The sequence below is a fragment of the Natator depressus genome, chromosome 10, assembly GCF_965152275.1.
Source record: "Natator depressus isolate rNatDep1 chromosome 10, rNatDep2.hap1, whole genome shotgun sequence".
NCBI lineage: Eukaryota > Metazoa > Chordata > Testudines > Cheloniidae > Natator > Natator depressus.
In genome coordinates, this window is record NC_134243.1 from 23,746,604 (window position 1) to 23,758,655 (window position 12,052).

The following is a 12,052-nucleotide window of genomic DNA, read 5'->3' on the forward strand; positions in this document are numbered from 1 at the left end:
TGGGACCCCCGAAAGGCTGGTATTAATGAAGCAGAATACAGAGGACTGGCTGGCCAAAACTGATATCCTTGTCAAATCTGTAACAATGTAAAATGATATGTAAGAATGCCCAAAGGGCTGCCTTTACAATATCATAGAGGTTGGGCATCCCTTTCTCAACACAAGTTGTGGAGAATGCACTTGAGGAACAAACGTCATTAGAAGTCTTTTTTAGTCCATGCAACATAGATTTTTAATGCAGTCTAATATTAAAAGACATAGAAGTCTTAGAAGCGGTCTATTCCTTGCATCCAACTTTGATGTTCCCCTCTGGCGTTATCCGGACCGGTGATCTGCTACATCACTCCAGTCCTTGACTCTGGGATCCAGCCTTATCCTGCTCTGCTGTAAGAACCCCCACTCCTGGGCTGTTCACACACAGCCTCTGGCATGTAAGCTGCTCCCAACTACTTGCAACTGAATGACACTAGCCAATATCTCTGGTCCCAGACACAATCCTAGGTATCTCCATCATGCAGTGTCCAGTTATGCTCGCCAGATGCTGCAAACTTATATAAGTTCGTCAATTTAACAAAGAAATTGATATGTACCAGGCTTATTATCCCAAGGAGAGCCACTGATACATCTCAAACCAAACGAACCTCTTCAGGTAGAATAAACAAATGTATTAACTATAAAGATAGATTTTAAGTGATTATAAGTCAAAACATAAGCCAGATTTGGTCAAATGAAATAAAAGCAAAACTCATTCTAAGCTGATCTTAACACTGTCAATGCCCTTACAAACACAGATGCTTCTCACCACAAGCTGGCTGGCTGCTCTTCAGCCAGGCTCTCCTCTTTGATCAGTGCTTCAGTCGCTTGATGTGGTATCTGCAGGTGTAGGTGGAAGAGAGACGAAGAGCATGGCAAACATCTCTTCCTTTTATCATGTCCTTTCCTTCCCTTTGGTTTTGCCCCCTCCCCCCCCTTTCAGATTCAGGTGAGTATTATTGAGTCTCTCCAAGCAAGGTTGAGCAATTCCCTTGGCATGGCCTCATGCAGGTGAGTCACTGCATTGTAGCTCCCTTGCTGGACAATGGCTGTTGATGGGTTGTTTGACACCCTGCCCGGGCGTTGGTTACTTTACTTGCTGTTGCCTCTGGGGAGCTAATATCTGGCTGAGTCCCCCAACTTACCGCATGTTTTAGTGACAACCATACTACACAATTCTCATTACTTCATATGCATTAATGATATATATGGATAGAGAAAGGACTTTCAGCAGATCATAACCTTTCCCTGATACCTTACAAGGTATGCTTTATATGTAAGATCATGATTATATGAAAATGAGGAATATGGGGGTTATAGCACACTCCCCCAAGGTATAGAATGTCACACCAACCCTAAGAAAATCTGGGCAACTATCCTGTAATGCTTTACAGAAAGGAGAGGTAGCGTGTTTAGCAGATATGCATACAGAGCAGCAATAAGTGGGGCAATACATTCCAGACGTCCAACCAAAGAGGGCTAGGTGGAAAGTCAACTTGCCTATCTGGTTATGTAGGCAGAACTAGGAGCATCATTTACGCCTCAAAGTAAGTACGATGACTGAGTTCCAAGCTAACAACCGCGTGACAGCCTAGGACATTTGCAAAGTAGACATGCAGTTTTCTAAAGTTAATGCATATTAACCACATGGGTTGCCACAAACTGTGTTAGGTGCCAACAAATTATTAACTGGTTACAAACCCCAAAGGAATGAGGTGCTCAACTCCCACTTAATTTCAATGGGGTTTGGGCACCTAAATCCCATAGGCTACTTTGAAAATCCCAGCCAAAGAAATTGTATTGCATTATCCTGAAGACATTCTTTCACATTTTTCTGTCACAAAGTAATCACGTAAAAGGAATGTGGGGGAGAGGAAGGAAATATTATTCTATCTCATGCCATTTTAATTCATGACCTAGTATAAACAGGTTATACCATCTATAAGCAAATCTAGATCACTGCTAGAAAAACAGTCATTTTTCAACATATTAGACAGCAAGTTAAGTTTCAAGGAAGAATAAAGATCCAGAGATTCCAAGGATCACCTAGTCTGACCTTCTGTATAACACTGGCCAGAGAACTTTCCAAAAATAATTCTTAGAGCAGATTTTTTAGAAAAGCATCCAATATTGATTTAAAAAATGGTCAGCGATGGAGAATCAACCACCACTCTTGAAAATGTTCCAATGGTTAATTACGCTTGTTACCCTGAAAACGGATGTAGGGTACCCCCAGAATGTAACTAAATCTGTTCTCATTAATTATGGGTCTCCAGGGTGACTAAGGAAATACTTGGAAGACACAGATATAGCTTTCTGATAAATGACTGACACATGCAGTACTCTTTCCACAACAAGGCATCTTTTTATTGGTGCAAACAACAATCCCTGACACAATAACCACCAAAAAACAAATCCCTACAATAAATTAAAGAGCACCCCAAATTGCAACAACATACAGTGGAGATGATCCTAGGTAGCTGCACCTCACGTCAGATAGCCGGTCTTTCACAGGTCACTGACAGCAGTTCTTATACGTTCTTTAAGTCTTATATATGTAAATTCCCCCCACAATTAACACAACTTCATTAATGCCCACCCACGCACACAGTACTATAACTATGACTATAACTTCGTCTAACAGACTTACTCCATTTACTGACTATGCTGCATTGTCTCTCCTGTGCTCGCTCGCTCTCTCTCTCTATACTACTGCATGCTCTCCAATTAGTGGTGAAGCTGAGTTGGCCACGTTCTGTGAGGGTAATCAGTCTCCACAGGTCGTTGATGGCAGCAGTTCTTCTCAGCTCTCTGCTCAACTCCTGTGACAGGACAACACTCCCTCTGCTGCTGTTTTTCCGAGAGTGTTCTCTTCTTAACTGTCAGCTTTTAACTGACACACTGACCTTTATACCATTTCTCAATTCTATTTTTAGACACATCATCCTACTTGTTTACCTTATTGTGCTGTCAGTTCTATTTTTAGCCTGCCACTGTTATTTACCTCATAGTGGTATGATTTGCTGAATCACTGGTTGTTTCACACCTTTTTCCTCACCAGTTTGGTTTTCCTGACAATTCTACATTTAGTGCTCTGTGACTTTCAGCTTCCATCTATTGATGGAATGACTCTTGCTTATTTAAAATGGAAACCAGGGATCTAGGGATTTTAAAATGGAGTCTCTGGTATCACCCTCACTGTCAATAATTTATGACTGATTTCCTGTCTTAATTTGTCTAGCTTCGACTTCCAACCGTTGGATCATGATATAAGAATAGAAAAACTGAAGGTGTCTATGACTCATCTAGGGGGTGCTGTATTTTCTCCTGGCTTTTCCATATCAATTCAGCAGGTCTCACACACACACACACACACCCCTAAAGAGAATGTTCCTCCTTGAAGGGGAATAAGAGTCAGATAATGCAGCTTCTATTTCCAAGTCTGACAATTACTTGCTACTTAGACTTGGAAGTCTGTATTAGTGACTTAATCTAATGTGGCCGTGTTGGAATTATTAATATTTGAAATTAGGGCTGTCAAGTGATTAAAAAAATTAAACATGATTAATCGCACTGTTAATAATAGACTACCATTTATTTAAATATTTTTGGATGTTTTCTACATTTTCAAATATATTGATTTCAATTACAACATAGAATACAAAGTGTACAGTGCTCACTTTTTATTTATTTATTACAAGTGTTTGCACTGTAAAAAACAAAAGAAATAGCCATGTTAGTCTGTATCAGCAAAAACAGCAAGGAGTCCTTGTGGCACCTTAGAGTCTAACTAATTTATTTGGGCATAAGCGTTTGTGGGCTAAAAGCCACTTCATCAGATGCATGGAGTAGAAAATACAGTAGGCAGGTATAAATACACAGCACATGAAAAGATGGGAGTTGCCTTACCAAGTGGGGGTGGGGGGGCGGGATCAGTGCTAACAAGCCAATTCAATTAAGGTGGAAGTGGCCTACTCACAACAGTTGACAAGAAAGGGTGATACCAAGGGGTGGGGGGGAAATCACTTTTGTAATGCTAATGGGCCAATATAATCAAGGTGGCCTATTTCAAACAGCTGACAAGAAGGTGTGAATACCAGCAGAGGGAAATTAGTTTTTGTAGTGACCCATCCACTCCCAGTCTTTATTCAGGCCTAAATTTGATGGTGTCCAGTTTGCAAATTAATTCCAGTTCCGCAGTTTTTCACTGGAGTCTGTTTTTGAAGGTTTTTTTGTTGGAGAATTGCCACTTTTAAGTCTGTTACTGAGTATCCAGGGAGATTGAAGTGTTCTCCTACTGGTTTTTGAATGTTATAATTCTTGATGTCTGATTTGTGTCCATTTATTCTTTTGCACAGAGACTGTCTGGTTTGGCCAATGTACATGGCAGGGGGCATTGTTGGCACATGATGGCATATATCACACTGGTAGATGTGCAGGTGAATGAGTCCCTGATGGTGTGGCTGATGTAATGTGGTTATGTCCTTCTTGTCAACTGTTGTGAATAGGCCACTTCCACCTTAACTGAATTGGCTCGTTAGCACTGACCCCCCACTTGGTAAGGCAACTCCCATTTTTTCATGTGCTGTGTATTTATACCTGCTTCCTGTATTTTCCACTCCATGCATCTGAAAAAGAAATAGTATTTTTCAATTCACATCAGTACTGTAATGCAATCTCTTTATCATGAAAGTTGAACTTACAAATATAGAATTATGTACAAAAATACTGCATTCAAAAATAAAATGTAAAATTTTAGAGCTTGCAAGTCCACTGAGTCCTAACTCCTTGTTCAGCCAATCACTCAGACAAAAAAGTTTGTTTACATTTGCAGGAGATAATGCTGCCCCCTTCTTGTTTACAATGTCCTCTGAAAGTGAGAACAGGTGTTCTCACGGCACTGTTGCAGCCAGCATCGCAAGATATTTACGTGCCAGATGAGCATGCTTCAACTACCATTCCAGGGGACTTGCGGCCATGTTGATGACAGGCTCTGCTCGAAAACCATCCAAAGCAGTGCGGACCGACGCATGTTCATTTTCATTATCTGAGTCAGATGCTACCAGCAGAAGGTTGATTTTCTTTTTTGGTGGTTCGGGTTCTGTAGTTTCTGTATCGGAGTGTTGCTCTTTTAAGATTTCTGAAAGCATGCTCCCTACCTTATCCCTCTCAGATTCTGGAAGGCACATCAGATTCTTAAATCTTGGGTTGAGTGCTGTAGCTATCTTTAGAAATCTCACATTGGTACCTTCTTTGCGTTTTGTGAAATCTGCAGTGAAAGTGTTCTTAAAATAAACAACATGTGCTGGGTCATCATCCGAGACTGCTATAACATGAAATATGTGTCAGATTGTGAGTAAAAGAGAGCAGGTGACATACAATTCTCCCCCAAGGAGTTCAGTCACAAATTTAATAAACACACTATTTTTTTTTTAACCAGGGCTTTGGAGTGGAGCCCGCAGAGCAGCTCCGGAACAGCGGAGCTGCAGGTTTTTGCCTGGAGCTGGAGTGGAGCTGAAGTACAGCTCCAAAGCCCTGTTTTTAACGAGCATCATCAGCATGGAAACACGTCCTCTGGAATGGTGGCCGAAGCATGAAAGGGCATACAAATGTTTAGCATATCTGGCATGCAAATATCTTGCAATTCTGGCTACATAAGTGCCATGCAAATGCCTGTTCTCACTTTCTGGTGACGTTCTAAATAAGAATCAGACAGCATTATCTTTTGTAAATGTAAACCAACTTGTTTGTCTTCATGACTGGCTGAACAAGAAGTAGGACTGAGTGGACTTGTAGTCTCTGAAGTTTTACAGTGTTGTGTTTTTGAGTGCAGTTATGTAACAACAAAAAACCTACATTTGTAAGTCACACTTTCAGGACAAAGATTGCACTACAGTACTTGTATGAGATTAAGTGAAAAGTACTATTTCTTCTGTTTATCATTTTTACAGTGCAAATATTTGTAAACAAAATATACACTTTGATTTCAAATACAACACAAAATACAAGATATATATGAAAATGTAGAAAAATATCCAAAATATTTAATAAATTTCAATTGGTAGTCTCTTGTTTAACAGTGCTATTAAAACTGCGATTAATCGTGATTAATTTTTTTAATCGCGATTATTTTTTTCAGTTAATCATGTGAATTAACTGCGATTAATCAACAGCCCTATTTGAAATTGATATTAATATGGAAAACCACCAAAAACTAATTTAGCCATAAATTCCTCTGTTAAATCCAATTGCTCTAAACATGCCCCAAAAGCCTAAATAATAAGCAATTTACTATATCCAAACAGTAATAAAACATTGATAAGAATTTGATCAAGATACTTACAAACAGCCTAAACCCAGGGCTGCTTAGATCCATACTGGTTGGCTCCCAAACGGTCAGGTAGGTATTAGCAATGAACCCTTTAAGAATTTACTTTTTATACCCTTTAACAAATGATATTGCCAATTACTGGCTTCAGCTAAAAACCAGTGTGAGACAATTAACCTTTATTTCTAATCTCAATCCAGATAAGATTTACAACCTCCTTTCTTCCCAAGGCCTTTCCTCCCTATCTCTTCCCCACCTTCTTGCTGGCCAAAAGAACAGTAAGAAGGTTTGTGCTTGTTTCTTTTCCAGACAGTTTTTATTTGTCTTGTTACTGCAGCTCTTTAGTTTACTAGTTACTTTTGAACCAACATCCTTCCCACACTGCAAGTAATACTACTTATTATTCTTTCGGCTTTCTTTTACTTGCTGATTGGGGCCTTTTCCTTACAAGCCACAAACAATACGCAGATATTATTTTCTAGTCCCCCAGCATCTGGCTCCCCTACTGAGCTCCCCACACTCAGACCCCGCTGCTGAGCTCTATTCCGCCCCCACTCAGACCCCCCTGTGGAGTCCCAGCCACCTTCATCTGGACCCCCTGCAGAGTCCTATTACCATTGCACCCAGACCCCCCCACCCTCAACAAGCCTTTGTGCATCCACATCCCTCCCCCGCACTGCCCCACACAGAACCCTCTCAACCCACACCTGGATTCCCCCCACACTAGGATCCTGCCTTGCTGAGCCTGCCTGCCTGCCCACACCTGGTGCACCTGGCACAGAGGGGCAGGGCTCTGGGGTGTTTCTGGAACAGGCCCAGTCCTTGCGCTGCGTCAGGGTTGGGTGCAGCCTTACTGCTGAATCCATGACCTGGGGGTTGGGAGAGCTGCACAGTGATCTCCCACCTCTATGCTCCACATGTCATGCTGAAGCTTCCATATTTACTTGACAAATAAAATTTGCAGAATTTTAAAATTTTGTGCACAGAATTTTTAATTTTTTTGGCACAGAATGCCCTCAGTAGTAATTAGTATGTAAAAAATTTAAAACCAAAAGATAGACGGTTCCTTTTAAAATAGTACCTTAGGCCTTGAAACAATGAAGTGTTTGAGGCCACCATTAAGATTTTGCATTAGAGAGCAAGTTGTCTTCACTGATGTAATAAAAATCAGTAACTTGTGAAACTGAAATTGAAAACTGAACACTAGAAAAGTACTTATCAGATGCAGAGTAATCAAATCCCAGGATCTTATACTTTTTTTCCCATGAAAAAGAATTTAAAAAAAAAGAAGACTCCCAGCCAAAAAATTTTTAAAATGGGGTTTACTTATTATTCTGTATGCATCACCTCAAACTGTATCAATAGTGTGACAAATTAAACTATCTGAATTTTAATTTTTATGTTCTCTTTTGTCACATTTATCTCATTTCTGAAAAATAAAAGTTTAAACACTCGTCAAAATGAAATCTTTGCTTTAACTCTTAAGATCACTGCCACCTTAATAGTTATAATCAATTTCTATCAATATGAATAGATTTGTTCGGCAGTTAGAATTTATGTTACTAACTTGTAGGAATATATGCTCTATTAATAAAAATATCCTAAAGGAACCTAAAGGCTCTACAAATGGTATACCAGAGGTTCTCAACTGTGGATAATGGACCACATTGCAGCTCACATTGCATATGCTGTCTTCCTTCATTCCTGCTTCCAAACTGAACTGATACAAACAAAAATGACTTAAAAACTTAACCTTTCCATGTAAGCAATTAAAATACTTGTCACAGAAATGTGGTGTAATCTTAAGTAGGAAGAGAAGCGGTCCTCCACAATCTCTGTATTAAAATGCAAGCTACATTATGAAAAAGTTCGATAATTGCTCTATACAAAGTGCACTGAATTGTAGTCACATGGAGAGGTGGAAGTTAGCCAGCTGGTACATCTTGGGGAGAGGAAATTTTGTCTGAAGACAACAAGGCACACCAGTCCTCTTATAAAAAGCGCTGTTGCATGTTTAACATCTATATCAATCAATGAACTTCTCAATTCAATGGGACTCTGGCATTAGACAATGATCTAAGATGGACACAGGAGTACAGGAGAGTTTCCAGGCCACAGAACTATTTGAATGTGATCTGCAAAGTATTAAAAATATAAGATGGGGCTTGTGTCTTACTTGTTTCCTTATGACCTAAAAAGAACGAAAGTTTTATTTTGTTCTTTAAAGATAAAAAGCAAGCAGGAATATCAAATTTAGTTTCCCACGATTTTAAGGAAGGACCTCGGGAAAACCCTACAGATGATTATAACTTCTAACCCGTTAATTTAAAGGGCTTCAAGGGAGCTAAATCTTTAACACAAGTTATCATAACCACAATATTAATTTGTTGCTGAAGTTAATGGCTATTATCCAGAGCTCTGAGACCAACTGGAGTCACCAAAAATTGTAGATATTAATTATATTAACCATTAATATGGATTAACAAATTTTGAATCGTTGAGTGGAAGCATGTAACAATATACCCAGTTACGAGACAGCTAAAATACAAATTAGCATAACATGATGTCATTTGAAATAGGATATGAAACTGCTTTAGGAGTCTCTACTAAAAAGTTACATTATCGTTTGATTAAATTTCTGTATTTAACACGTCTAATGATCAGGTGGAGGTTTATTAGTGGACATTAAGTGATTTACCGGAATAAGGTTGAGAATGTTGAGATCAGTATCTAAAGAAGGGATCATATCTGGCTCTCAGAATTTTTAGCAAATGTGACCTAAGACACCATGATTTTTCAGAATGACTACACCTGGATATTATTAGACACTTGAATGGGTCTATGACAGAAGTTATGCTTTTTCATCAAGGAGGCACTATGGAAAAGCAACAGAAATCCTCATGGATAAAGAATTTTTCCAAATGCCAAAACAAAGCACCAGGACATTGTATCTTGAGCTAAACAGCAAGATGTTGCTGTGGCCACATCACTTCTGAGCCAAACACCCCAGAGAAAGATTGGAATCATAATTTAGATATGATCTCAGAAGTACTACTAATCCTTTCTCTCAAAGTTCTGCATTGAGGAAGTCTGCCAAGGAGATCCAGAAAATACACAGCACAAAAAGATGACGGTTACAGAACTCTGAACTGAGTTTCTCTTTCTACGACCAATTACTGCCAAATGCCAACTTAAGCTGGGGAATACACTTCCATGCTGCTTTTGCCTGGTAAGTAGAGACACTCATAGATGTACTTTCTTTTATTAAGCAACAGCTCAATTAATTGAAGTTAAATGTTTTGCAGAAAGTGAGTAAGTCTGTGCTTGTCTATAGCAAAGATAGTTTGTCAATATCTGTAACTTTGGGGTTCCATGTGTGATGTGCCCAAGTGAGAGAGCAGAAAGGCATGTCTATGAAAATTGTTACCTGAAAGGAGGTAATTCTGAACAATAATATTTTTAGTGTCTATATTCCTGATTCCAACTTTGGAATTGATTGGTTGACTTAGTGCAATCAAACTTTATTAGCGTGAATGACAGGCTAAAAAGAACCCATCAGAGTTTATGTTGATAACAACATTCCCTTTTGTAAATATGTTAAAACGATTCAATAAGTTAGTACTGTGTCCAATGATAAGTAACGTGATAAGACATTGATTCGTTTAATTTATTGATTCTCAATAAAAATTCTGTATTTTCTTATATTCATTCTGCTATAAACACAACTTTTTAAACCATCTTTATTTTCTGTTCTGTAACTTCTAGTACTACTGTAACATTTGCTTTTGTTTAATAAAATGTATAAATTCATACGAATTTTCAAGTCTGTACTTTAGCTAAGCCAACTGAGGTCTTCAATAATTATGATACAGGTAGTTTATTTGTTACTTTACTTAACGAACATTTGTTCAATCCCACATCTATTCTGTTGGTTCTTATAAAGAACAAACAAAACAAAAGGTTAAAAAAGTCTGGCAAAAAAAACCAAAAGCACCCTTCCCTTGTCAATTTTATTTTTTGACTCTTGTGACATCACCATTTCACTAGCTCTCCCATATTCAGATAAACTTTCTGGATATACAGGACCAGAAGCTTAGTCTACTCATCCAGTTTTGTAGGTATAACTATTTCAGCTAGAAGCAGAATAATTATACTGGTAAAAGCCCTATTGTGGAGGCGTCATACCAGAGGAAAGGTGACTTAAACTGTACATTTATTCCTGTTCCAGTACAGGAATAGCTACATCAGTATATAGTGTCTCTATACCAATGTAACTGTGTCCACACTAGGAAGGGTTTTACTGCTTTAGCCATAGCTAGTACATGGTACAACTTGCTAGTGTAGACAAGCACTTAATTTTGAATGTTAAATAAATACAAGCCGAAACCCTTCCCCTCACTCTCCCCCTTTTGGGGGAAGCAAATAAAAATCAGGCCTTCACACCTTTGAAAACAGTGAAGTCCTGTGTCTTTTACCGTGGCAGGCCACCCATTTACCACCTTATGCTTGGTGCCCCCCATTACAGTACCTTCAAGCCACCTTGCACAATTTCACTCTCACAGTTTCGAGTGGGGCTGATTTGCAGCCTAGGAGGGCCCTCCAGTTGCACACAGGGCAGGAGGAGAAGAGATGTGCACGCTGCAGCCAGGGGACCACGCCAGGGGGCAGAGGGAGGGCGCTCCCCTAAACACACCTAAGGAGCAGGGCAGGATGGGCGCCCCCTTGAAACACCCCGTCCCCTCAGGCATCCACTGCCCTGGGGGCGGGGCACAACGCTTCGGAACGAGGCTGTACCATGGACTCGGAGGCCAGTGGCTGCCCGCGGGGGGCAGGGCCCGAGTCAGCCGGAAGCAGGGAAGGGGAGGAGCGGGAAGGGGGGGTTCACACGCTTGAGAAGGTTTAAGCTCCCCCAGGGCCGGCGGGCGAAGTCCCCTGCGTGACCCGCACTGGGAAAGCCCAGGGGAACAGCGGGGGCCGGGCGCTCTCCTGGGAAGGGGGTGCGGGGTCAGGCGCCCTCCAGGGGCACCCCCCGGCCCGGAGCAGGGACGGGCTCTGCGCTCCGGGCAGCTTGATCGGCGCACTCACCGGGGAGGGAGGGGCAGCAATGAGCCGCTGCTTCGGAATCGCCGCAGAGCCCTGCACCGGACGGTTGCAGCAACACTTGACCGCCCCGCAGCGCGCGACCACACGGAAGGGCAGGATTACCGAGTGCGGGGCACGTCAGGGTGCGCCGCCGGCCAATCAGGGCCTAGCGACCGCCGGGAGCGGACCCCAGCGCCTCCGAGCCTGCGCCAAGCTCGTCCCGCTCGGGTGTCGGCCAGGGCTCCCGCAGGGCAGGGAGAGAGGGTTCCAGCGGCCCTCAACTCTTCTCTCAGGGGAGTGAGAGGGCGGGAACTCCCTGCCAACTGTCAGGCGGGAAATAAGCACCCTGACTTTCACAATAAACCAAAAACGAGCTAATCCCATTGCAAAACAAACCAATCCCTACCACTCTTGGACCAACAGTCTTATGTGACTAGATCCGCCCCCCCCACTCCCTCAGCGTGCACCCCTGACTCTCTCCCACACCCTCTTACTCCTACTTGCCCCCCCCCCCCGCTGACCCCCGGCCAGAGCTGATCCAAAAAAAAAAAAAGAAGAAGAAGCAAAAAGCTATAAAACCAAAATCTCGCCAACAAGCAACTCACAAGC

The 12,052-nt window shown here is 41.4% G+C and overlaps 1 protein-coding gene across 2 annotated transcripts in view; it reads right to left on the reverse strand.

Moving 5' to 3' along the window:
* Window positions 1–11,688, reverse strand: part of ATF7IP2 (activating transcription factor 7 interacting protein 2) — a 53,055-nt gene extending 41,367 nt beyond the window's left edge. For both annotated transcript variants that reach the window (XM_074965467.1, XM_074965466.1), the window contains exon 1: window positions 11,447–11,688. The gene's annotated coding sequence lies outside the window, so the exon portion shown is untranslated. The remainder of the gene's footprint in view (window positions 1–11,446) is intronic.
* Between the last annotated feature and the right edge of the window lie 364 nt (window positions 11,689–12,052).